This window comes from Monodelphis domestica, chromosome 5 (assembly GCF_027887165.1).
Source record: "Monodelphis domestica isolate mMonDom1 chromosome 5, mMonDom1.pri, whole genome shotgun sequence".
In the NCBI taxonomy this organism is placed as follows: domain Eukaryota; kingdom Metazoa; phylum Chordata; class Mammalia; order Didelphimorphia; family Didelphidae; genus Monodelphis; species Monodelphis domestica.
In genome coordinates, this window is record NC_077231.1 from 62341443 (window position 1) to 62353289 (window position 11847).

At 37.5% G+C, this 11847-nt stretch overlaps 1 pseudogene; it reads left to right on the top strand.

Annotated features, from left to right (window-relative positions):
* The first annotated feature begins 4033 nt into the window (after positions 1–4033).
* On the top strand, positions 4034–5564 carry LOC100013675 (heterogeneous nuclear ribonucleoprotein K-like; annotated as a pseudogene).
* The last annotated feature ends 6283 nt before the right edge of the window (positions 5565–11847 follow it).

The following is an 11847-nucleotide window of genomic DNA, read 5'->3' on the forward strand; positions in this document are numbered from 1 at the left end:
AACCTCAATAATAATTTTGAATTGTAGTTCAGATCAAAATAAGATTGTTATCCAAAATAAATGGATCAAAATAAATTGTTGTTCTTCAGTCACATCTGTTACATGTCTTACTCTTCATGGGACTTCGTGCCATTGGACCCAGGCTTCCAACGCCAAGAGAGTGGGACTGTCTCTATGCATCGACTTTTCCACTTAAATCTCCTTCACGCACAAGTGTTTTTTGTGCACGCTCATCTATCATAGATGAAAACGCACAAAGACAATCATCATCCTCGGTTACTGAGAGACAACTACTACTACTACTACTACTATTCTTCATGGGATTTTTTTGGAAAAGGTACTTGAAAGGTTTGCCATTTCTTTCTCCAGTTCATTTTTTTTGGGGGGTTAGGAAACCAAGGAAAATTGGGTTAAGTGACTTGCCCAGGATCGTACTAGGTATCTGGACCAGATTTGAATTCCAGTTTTTCTGATTCCAGACGCAGCACTCAATCCACTGAACCACCTAGCTGCTCCCAAAATAAATTAGTTAAGGATATAAAGAACTTATGACTCACTTGCACTCTTTTAAGTTTAAATGTACACTTTATAGTGCATTTGGGGGCCCTGGTTTAATCAATGTGCACAGCACAGTTTAAATCCATTTCACGAGGCTTAGACCATAATATTACAATTCAAAATTATTATTGAGGTTTGTATTTTTATATCTCCATTTTTGTGGGATATTGTTGGTCATTATAGTGATTTATTTAATTGAAAGTTCTTGCTTAGGAATTCTACCACTACATATAACATTGCTCCTAGGGGAAAGTATGACCCACTTTATGACCATCTGTTTTACGACACATGGTTTCTGGCGTGATTCCAACCAGATCAATGGCTAAGCCTCTGATAATTGGAAAATGCAAGTCCTCAATCACATTAGGAAGAGGTGGAAGGAAGTTTGATGAGAGCACAGAGCATCTGCTTTGTTATCATCTTAGCCATGGATGTAAACTGTAATCCTAAAGGGCAAAAACCAGCACAGATTGTACGGTCATCATTTTTGAGATTCAGGTTGAGATAAAACTGCCAAAAGCAAAGATCAAGACTTAAATAACCATATGCAGAGTAGTAATGGCAAACAGTCATTATATTTGAATGTCAGAAAGCTTCCTCTTGCAGCCTCCATCAGTAAAATCTCAGACAAGAGTCTTTTGCAGTGCTCGAGGAGAATGGTGAGCTTCCAAGTGAATTTTATAAACACAAAATAGAAGAACCACAGATCATTTGGCGGTTATAGAAACACAATCAGGAAAGTCGATGAACTGATAGAAATACCTGCTGCTTTTTTATCTTTGTGGGTTTTTTTTTTTAATTTTCCCTGTTGTTAGTGCTTTCTTTTCCCTCAAATTATTTTATATTTATTCTACTGTTTCTGTCTTGCATGTAGAATATAAGGTCTTGGAAGGAAGAGGCTGGAGTTTTATCTCTATCTTCAACACCTAACAAAATGCCTTGTGTGAGTGAAATTACATTGTATTGATTTGAATTCTTGATTCAAGTTTCTTCCTGAGTTCAACCAGCCTCAGGCACTTCCTAAATGTGTGACCCTGAGCAAGTCACTTTTACCCTGATTTTCTCTGTTTCCTCATCTGTAAAATGAGCTGGAGAAGGAAATGGCAAACCACTCCAGTATTTTTGCCAAGAAAACCCCAAATGGGGTCATGAAAAGTTGGACATGACTGAAAAACTCAACCACAACTCCATAACTTAATTATGTATAGAAGCTGTGTAAATATCCAGCGTAAAAATAGAGGGATAAGGATATGCACTGGATTGAGAATTGATATAAGGAAATTCCAGACGAGGAAAAGCCTTCTCCCAGTGTAGTTCAGCACTTTCTCTGCAATTTATAATCTTAAAGTCGCCTCTTAAGCGTTTTATCCAGGATCACACAGCTGGGTGCTGCTCAGAGGGAGGTCTTGAACCCAATCCAAAGAGAAGCTCTTCCTCTACTAGCCTATGCTGCCTTTCAAAGTATGTATAATGCAACTAACCTTTATGGCTGAAGCTTTGTTACTGTTGTTGTTCAGTCTCTCCAGTCATGTTTGACTTTCCATTTTCTTCTTTGGAGATTTCTTGGCAAAGATACTGAAGGGGTTTGCCATTTCCTTCTCCAGCTTTCAGATGAGGCAATCAGGGTTAAGTGATTTGCCGAGGAAGAGTCTGAAGCCAGATTTGAACTCAGATTTTCCTAATTCCAGGACTGGCACTCTACCCATTGTGCCATCTCACTACCCATAGCCAAGGTGTACAATCTATTCATAGGCAGATAACGATAACAAAAAAGTTTAATTTCATTATGAAAGGTAAGTGACATTTCCAAGTCTCTATGATCTGGGCTCTCCATTCTAAAAAACATGCAAGAAATCTATCAAGTCATTTCTTTACAAAGGTACCAATAACTCAGAAGGTGGCAATATCTAAGAAGAGCTAGCAAATTTTTACAATCATCATTGACACTCAAATTTATTAAGAATGTAGCTCCAGCAAACTATTCCTTTTTTCTTTTAAACCCTTACCTTCTTCTTAGTATCAGTTCTAATACAGCAGAACAGGAAGGGCTACGCAATTAGAGTTAAGTGACTTGCCCAGGGTCACATAGCTAGGAAGTGAATAGACCAAGGTCCTCCCAAAAGTATACTTTTTTTTTAAAAAAAGGAACAGAACTACAAAATATCATCAAATGGAAATTATAGATTACTGATGTATTTTTAGAAAACATTTTAATGCAAGGAATAACAAGAACCCGAGGCAGAAATATGATGGATTACATTTGGATGTGTATCAAATAGATAAATAAAGCATTTAGTAAACACTTTCTTTGTTCCAGGCACAGTGTTACATGTTAGAGATGCAAATACAAGCAAACACAATAAACCATCAAACAATTTAGTACTAAGAATTTAAAAGGAACTAGAATAGAGAGTGGCAAGGAAAAAGAACCTGGCCAAGGCTGCTGCTACTGCGTAGAACTGGGGGTGAAATGGGCAATGGCTGTGGTTTCAGAAGGGGACTCCCCAAAGAGAAGAGAGGACCATAACGGAGTCTTCTCTAGGGGGAAAAGATTGCTGGTAAGGAGCCTGAAGAGTAGATCTTGGAAATGAACTGGAACAGCTGGACAAAAGGAAAAACTAAACAAAAAAGATAAAGAAATCACAAATCTTGTTCAGAAGGATATCGTAATAGTGGTGGGATCTATAATTATTCAGATTTAACACAACAGAACAAATCACTGGCAAGTGATCTGACATGGTTTAACCCTAACACTCAGGCATAGTATGCTCGTTCGGGTGGTTATGAGTCCCCTTCAGCACCAGGAGTCCACTCAGTGGAAATGAGTCTCTGGTCTTGGAAAATTTCTATTTCTATCTCCCAACTCTGCCTCTTTTGGGGGTGGTGATGCTTGCCTAGTTAGCCTAGGAGTGTGATCTGTGTCACTTTGTCAAATAATATTCTTGCCTTGAGTCCTTGCCTATTGGGAAAGTTTGAGCCACATTCCTTTATGCCCTATTTCTATGCAATAGACTAATGATGGAAGCATGGCAATATGGGATCGATCATAAGACATCATTTTGCTATATGTACTCTTTAGTCATACCTCTAGAATAAAAAGGAATAAAATTAAAAAAAAAACACAAAACCAAGCACATTGGAGTTATATATTCATGGTTCCTTCCAAATAGAATTCATTCTTAGATTCTATATAGGTTAAGAATAAAAAGGAATAAAATTAAAAAAAACACACAAAACCAAGTACATTTGAGTTATATATTTATGGTTCCCTCCAAGTTGAATTCATTCTTAGATTCTATATAGGTTAAGAATAAAAAGGAATAAAATTAAAAAAAAACACAAAACCAAGTACATTTGAGTTATATAGTTATGGTTCCCTCCAAATAGAATTCATTCTTAGATTCTATATAGGTTAACTCCAAAATTGCAAGTTACCACTCACAATTCACGGACTTGGACACAAGGATATATAATACTGACTGTCTACCCATTTAATCTGAGAAAATGGAGACTGAGCAGCCAGAAGAAACCTTCCCCAATACTGAAACCAATGGCAAATTTGGTAAGCGCCCTGCTGAAGATTCGGAGGAGATCTAGAAACACTGATGAGATGGTTGAACTGCTCATTTTGCTTCAAAGCAAGAATGCTGGAGCAGGGATTGGGAAAGGAGGCAAAAATATTAAAGCACTTCGTACAGACTCCAATGCCAGTGTTTCAGTAACCCAGACAGCAGTGGCCCCGAGCGCATATTGATTATCAGTGCAGATATTGAAACAATCGGAGAAATACTGGAGAAAATCATCCTTACCATGGAAGAGGGCCTGCAGTTGCCATCACCCACTGCAACCAGACAGCTCCCACTCCAATCTGATGCTGTGGAATGCTTAAATGACCAACACTATAAAGGAAGCGACATTGGGTGCGAGTTAAGACTGTTGATTCACAAGAGTCTGGCAGGAGGAATTATTGGGGTCAAAGGAGCTAAAATCAAAGAACTTGGAGAGAACACTCAGACAACTATGAAGCTTTTCCAGGAATGCTGTCCTCATTCCACTGATAGAGTTGTGGAGTGCATCCAGATCCTATTGGATCTTATATCTGAGTCTCCCTTCAAAGGACGCTCACAGCCCTATGATGTCAATTTCTATGATGAAACCTACGACTACGGCAGTTTCACGACGATGTTTGATGATGGATGAGGATGCCCTGTAGGATTTCCCATGCTGGGAAGAGGAAGCTTTGATCGAATGCCTCCAGGTTGTGGATTGTGATGACATGATCCCTCTTAGAGGACCCTCACCTCCTCCCCCTGGACGCGGTGGCAGGGGTGGTAGCAGAGCTCGAAATCTTCCTCTTCCTCCACCACCACCACCTAGAGGAGGGGATCTTATGGCTTATGACAGAAGAGGAAGACCCGGTGACCATTATGGTTGGTTTTAGTGCTGATGAGACTGGGGACTCTGCAATAGATACATGGAGTCCTTCCAAATGGCAGATGGCTTATGAACCACAGGGTGGTTCTGGATATGATTATTCCTATACAGGGTGATCTTGGTGGACCCATTATTACAACACAAGTAACTATTCCCAAAGATTTGGCTGGGTCTATTATTGGCAAAGGTGGTCGGCGAATCAAACAAATACGTCATGAATCTGGAGCATCAATCAAAATGGATGAACCTTTGGAAGGATCTGAGGATGGAATTATTACCATTACAGGAACACAGGGCCAGATACAGAATGCACAGTATTTACTGCAAAACAGTGTGAAGCAGTATGCAGATGCTGAAGGATTTTAATGCAAGATTTTTTTTTCTTTTTTATAGTATGAAGCAGTATTCTGGAAAGTTTTTCTAAGACTAGTGAAGAACTGAAGGAGTCCTGCATCTTTTTTTTTTTAATCCGCTTCTGTTTAAAAAGCCAACATTCCTCTGCTTCATAGGTGTTCTGCATTTGAGGTGTAGTGAAATCTTTGCTGTTTGCCAGATGCAATGTTTTATTTCTTTACAAATGGGGGGGGGGGGGGAGAGCACGCAAAACTAACATTGAAATTTTGAAACAGCAGCAGAGAGAGTGAATTTTATTTTTGTTCATTGGTGGTGGTAAAAAGAAAAATTTTCCCCTCCTGTAACTATTGTGAATACCTTGCTTTGTGGTCACTGTAATTTTTTTTGGGGGGGGGGGGCTGGGACAGGGGAGAAAGAGTATCAATAGTCCACATGTCCCTGGCATCCATTCAGAGCAGTGTGCAGAATGTAATTCTCTTTTGTAAGAAATGTTTTGTGATTTTTTAAAAATAAATTTAGTGAACCTATTTTTGGTGGTCATTTTTTTAAGACATTAAATCTCAAATGGATAAATCTTTCCCCCTAGACTTAAGCAGCACTAATTAAACACTAAAGTTTGATTTTCAGCTCCTCTGCGGATATAGGAGTATCTTCCTGGACATAAATAAGCAAATAAGTCCTGGTGACAACTTGACTTGAAAGTCCATTGCTTGGGAAGGAATTATATCACATTCATTCATGCAATAAGCTGTTTTTTGCAAATGCTTGCCTCTACTTGCAGCACAGTTTTCTATGTTAGTAATTGTGAAGAACAACCAAGCTGGGAGCAGCACCACAAATTGGTATAGGTACACACCTGAAGCCTGATTAGCAGCAAGTTTTACTAATCAGAATAACACTTGGTTATGAAAATGACTGAAGCTGAATAAATTCTGATTATTTTTAGATAATTCCTCCCTTGTAGACTATACAACTGTCAACTTGCCTGGTGTCTACTAGTTAAACTTTGTAAAAAATATATATAATATATATATATACATATATATATATATACTTGTTTTTCCATTGTACGCAGATTTGAAAGAAAGATGTACCGTTTCTCTGTTGTATGCTGGATTATGTAGGAAATGTTTGTAAACAATTCAAAAAGTGATTAAAAAAAAACCTACCTGTGGATATTTTGTGTAGTATCTTGGCATTTGTATTAATAGTTAAAAGTTCTAATTTCACTTCCAAATAAAAATAAACTCAATGCTATATGGGATTTGTAAATATCTCCAATCTTGGCATTATCAAATATAGCCAATGAAAAAGTTGGTTAACTTCCTATTCGTGTTTTCAGTGATGTTCTCAATTTATTGTTCTCAATTTGCATGTCAAAAAATTGGGAGATTTCAGGAAAAGGGACTAGCCTTCTTTTGGCTACTTTTCTACTTCTAATTGTGACACTGATGGCGCCCTCCAAGCAACTTCACAACTGCTTCTCAGTGAGACTGATTCAACAGTTGAGTTTCAGAGTATTCCAGTCAATCCTTGATATATTCATCACTAGTGGAATTTTGGAGTAGAATCAAGGGAAGTAACCTGGCTACCATTCCTTCTTCTCCAGCTTAAACCACTATTCTTCATGCTGGTCATGCTAGCCACTCGTGTTTCAGATATTTCTTGCTTTGGAGTATTCATCAGCTCCTCATATTTTATCAGCTTTTATGGACATGCTGGCCCAAAACATGGAGATAACATAAAATTTGTTTTTTAATTGAGGGAAAGTTGTAGACATGGCACATCGATTCCAGCAAAGCTTTGGACAAAGTCACTTAGGCTACCATTGTAAAGAAGTTGTAGATATATGGACAAGTTGATCAAACAACTTGACCAAAAGTTGAGCTCATATTGACTTTGAGAGTGGTCTTCTGTTTGCTCCTTCAGGGAATGATTCTTACTGTTATGTCCTCCATCATTTTAACAGTGACTTGGATGAAGACATAGGAGGCATGTCTGGCAAGTCATGACATGGAACAAGTTTAAAGCTAGGAGGGATGGTCAAAACACTAGCTGACAAAGTCTGTGTCTACAGGCTAGAATGAAGCATTGAATAAAATAAATGGAAATTTAATAGAGATAAATATAAAATTCTACACTTGATTTCAATCCATGAACTTCACAAGTACAAGATGTGGCTAGACAACAGATTGTGTGAACAAAAGATCTGGGGGTTTTAGCAGACATCATGTGCAAAATAAGATATTGATGTGACAGGACAGAAAGAGAGAGAGAGAGAGAGAGAGAGAGAGAGAGAGAGAGAGAGAGAGAGAGAGAGAGAGAGAGAGAGAGAGAGAATGAATCCTCACAGAGCTAATTGGGGAGGTACAGTTTGAAACTAAGGAAAAATCCCACTTCACTTTGCTTTGTCTGAACATAACTTGAATATTGTATCTTACTTGGGCAATCATCTTTTAGAAAAATCATTGACAAGATGGAGCACATCCAGAGGAAACCATCTAAGATGGTGTGATGGCATTGGTAATCTTGACATATGAAGATTCATTGAAGAAACTGGGAAGGTCTAGACTCATCCTAAAATGTTTGAAGAACTGTCATGTATACAAAGGGGACATGTCTTTGTGAACTACATTCTCCAGCCCTCTGTAATATAGAGATGTTCCCAGGTGCAAGAATCTGAGCAGAATCAGGATGGGTAAACACACTGGGACAGATTTATTTGAAGAGACCTAGTAGATATAATGCCCTTCTGACCTCTCCCTGGTTTGTAGTGCCTAAGAAATAGTTATCTATCTCAATAATTCAGAGTTCCCCACTTCTACTTAATCTCCCTCACAAAATTAAATGTGACATTACAGCAGACAAAGGATATTTACTTAAAACACAATATAATAAAAGGGTTGAATTACCCATTTCCAAATTTTTCCAAGCCTCTAGGAATTAAAATCTGTTCACTGTCCATTCTATCCTGTGAATAGAAATAGAAAAAGTGTTAAAAGCTTTACCACCACTTATACACTAAAGCCTGTGTAATTTTAATCCGTTACCCTAAAAACTATGATCCCCAGCAAAACAATGATTCCCAGGACACTACTCTCTTCCTGTCGTTACTGACATAGATAGGATATAAATTCGATGGAGTTCCATCTCGAGCTCTTTTTCCTTCCTGTGGCAAATTTGATGGAGTGGTTTTTTTGAACAGGTAGAAAACTTAATCATGTGATTCTATTTTGCCAGATAATAAACTTTATAAAAATAATATTTGAAGTATTAGATATTAATTTTAATCCTACAAGCCTTAATACCTAGAAAGAACTGCCTTAGTATAGGAACAATGGCATTGATATGCCATTGCTAATTTGGGGCACTCAAATGTTGAAATAATAATTAAGATTTTTAATTAGCACTTGAATGTTTGCAAAGTATTTTACATTCATTACCTCTTTTGATTCTCACAATGCCCTGGTAAAATAGGTGTTAACATTAGCCCCCTTTTCCAGATGAGGAAACTGAGGCATACATGGGTTAAATGAACAGCTGGTATCTGAGGCTGGATTGAACTCATTTCTCCCTGACTCCAAGGCTAGAATTCTTTTCACCGGTAAGTGAAAAACTAAGTCTCTTATCTTGGACATGATGTTAACATCTGGTAATATCTACATTCTGCAGATCCCCCGAATGGGCTTCTCAGTGAAGCATTTTCCCAAAGAGAAAATGTTTCCTTTATATGTATAATCCAGAGTAGATCTTTTCTACTTGCCCTTAGATGATAGGACAAGGAGCAATGCATGGAAAAGTCAAAGAAAAATTTCAGCTTAAAGTAAGGAAAAATCACCTAGCCACTACCCTAAAAGTCAAATCAGCAGCTTCCACAGGCACTGGGCTGTCCTTGCACTGGAGGTCTTTAGGCAAGTTGCTAAAGGGATTCTTGGTCAGAAGCAGACTGAATTAGAAAGCCTCTGCAATCCCCGGTAACTCAGAATATTCTAAGGTTCTTTGAAGAGCAAGCACCTAAGTCAGAAAATTTGATTTGAATCCTCCCCACCTCTGCACCCCCCCCACCCCCTTGTAGTGCTTCCTAGGAGAAGCCATTTAACCTATCTCATCTGTCAAAAGGGGGGGATTGGACTAACTGGCTCTTTACAGCTCTTGATTTATGATTTATGACTATCTTGAACTGCCAACCAATACTAGAGTTTATTAAGAATACCTCTGAGAGAATACAAAGTAGAAGCAGCTAGGTGGCACAGTACATAGACATCAGGTCAGGAAAACCTAGGTTCAAATCTAGTCTTGGACACTTAAAATAGAGTGAACCATAGCTACAATCACCCAGGGATGTTGAGGATAAAATGAGATAATATTTGTAAAGCACTAAATAAATGCCAACTCGACCTCTATAAAATAACAATACACATCATGCCAAGGAATTGATTTAAAAACCTAGGGGAAAAAACTGGACTGGAGACATAGGAATCTTGTTAAATCTAGATAAGTGTATGAAATCACAAGCAGCAGTTTTTACAGCAGCCAGGATGTATATTGAGTAGGGTAGGATTCAGCAAAAAGACCAACTCTGGAAATGGTTCCAGCATACACATTTTCACTAATTTGTTAGATGTAAATTTGCCATAAAGCAAAATCACGTTCCCCAAATCATAAGAAACTGTAATTCATCTGTTTCCCAAAAATGAAAAAATAGAGAGAGGAGGCTCTTAAAAGCATGCAATTTAATATGCTGTGTTAATATTATTTGTTTCAATCACATTTCTAGTCCATTGGTACCATGTTTATGATGATGGGGGTATTAAAACAGATATGGCCATGTTTTTCAAAAGCACTATTGGCCTTCTTAGTTGGGTAGACACTGAGCCTTGGGTTTTGACAAGTTAAGATAAATTTTGATAATGGTATGCTTATTTTGGGAAGCAAATCAACACTTTCTCTTGATACCAAGTATGTGTTCTGCTGTGTCTAAAATGATACCCACCTACTCACTGCCTGCATGATTATCTCCAACCATTATCTCCAGCTCATCTTATCTAGATTAAGAATATATATTTTGAATTATCTTAAAATAACTATTCTTTTGTCCCATTACTGAGTCATTTCCTGACCATAAATCAATATACCCAACTCAAATATGATTCAATAGAATAAAAGGCTAATATACTTTTCTGATTTTTTTCTTGTTAGACCCCTGATTTCTGGTGAACTCCATGTAAATTAGTTAGGTGATATAATGGATCAAATCACGAATTTAAGATAAGAACCATCCCCAAAGTATGGATTCTGCCTCATCAGGTCAGGAGATTATTGGATGAGTGGTTCTGGGGTATATCAGTTCATATCTCAAAACCTCAGTTTCCTAATGTGTAAAGTGAAAATGATAATAGTAAAAAAATCTGCTGTTTGTGATTTCAGACCATTTCTCCAGATTTCATAAGGCTTTCATATCTCCAACCAAGGCTTTCTCCTAGGTTTGCTAATCTGTTACTGAGCATTATTTATGCTGTTATTGTAGAGATTGAATTGGCATTTATAAATGCTTAGCAAATGTGATCTCATTTTATCCTCACAACAACTCTGAGTGGAAGATACTATTATTATCCCCGTACTAACACAGGGTTGTTGGGCAAATTAAATGAGATATTTGTGATGTGCTTTATAAATGCTCTATATTTATATTTATTTGTATAACATTTTAAAATGTTCTATGACTTATATTATTATTGCTAATAATAACCTGCACCTCCTCTGTGATTTATATTCCGAGAGAGTTGTCTAGTGTTCTAGGAGATTAAAGGATTTGCACAGAGTCAAACAGTCAGAATCTATAACAGCTGGTAGGACTCAAACTCATATCTTCTTGACTCAAAGTACAGTGTTCTATCCTCTGTGATGCTCAAAGAAATATAGTGTGTTAAAGGTAGGATGATATTTGCCAGATAAAGGACAAGTGGAGAATTAATTTAAATGACTTCCCATTTCCCCTGGCCCAAAGAAATCCAATTCCAGGTCAAACATGGGTTCAAAAGATGATGGAAAGAGGGATAATCAGTAACTACAAAAAGTATAGAATAGGACACTACTTATAATGAAAAAATAAAGCAAAATAAGCACTCCATTTAAGGTATCTTTATCTTATATGCACATAGTGCACATGATGTCTTCCACACTAGATTCTAAACTCCTTGGGTCTGAGGAATGTGTCTTTGCTTTCCTTTGTATTGTAAAGATTAAAATTTAGGGGAGACTGAGGCAGGTAGAAATTAGTTTCTCTCTGCAAGGAGTATTATATTTTTTTAGAGGTTTATTAAGGATTATGGATTAAAGAAAATACAGGATAAGGAAAACGTGCCTAGGCCTCTCCTACATTATGAAAAGAGCCATGTCTGCTCCAAAATGGAAGTCCAAAAAGAGAGAGAGAGCCCTTCAAAGCCTTTGTAATCAACTTAAATACCTTCTCGATCTCGCCCACCTCAGAATTCCGTGGGA